Here is a 399-nt window from a genome sequence, read left to right as displayed (position 1 = left end):
TGTTATTTTTTAATCTACTTGATGTTTGAAAAGTATACCCAGTATTACGAAGACTGAGATACGTCTTTTGTAGACCAGAGAGCGGATATTTAATAAGATTTGGGTATATTATGAACATTCATCCTATACATAAACATTTTGATGTGGATTTTTGCTGGAAATGTTTTTTTTTTTATGATTTAGGGAGGTGTAATAATTTGGAAAGATTCTTTTAGTTGGCTAATTTTTTTTTCTATAAATAATGCCAAAAATGACAATATTTGATAGCAATAAAAAAAGAGAAATGTAATATCTTGCTATTTTAAGGTTGCAACTGATTATCTTCTAATATTTATAATCAGTTTATTGTAATATAAAATATATGCATAAAATATTTAAATACTAGGAATCAGTGTCCTG

This window comes from Penaeus monodon, chromosome 24 (assembly GCF_015228065.2).
Source record: "Penaeus monodon isolate SGIC_2016 chromosome 24, NSTDA_Pmon_1, whole genome shotgun sequence".
NCBI classification, from domain to species: domain Eukaryota; kingdom Metazoa; phylum Arthropoda; class Malacostraca; order Decapoda; family Penaeidae; genus Penaeus; species Penaeus monodon.
This window is presented reverse-complemented; position numbering follows the sequence as displayed.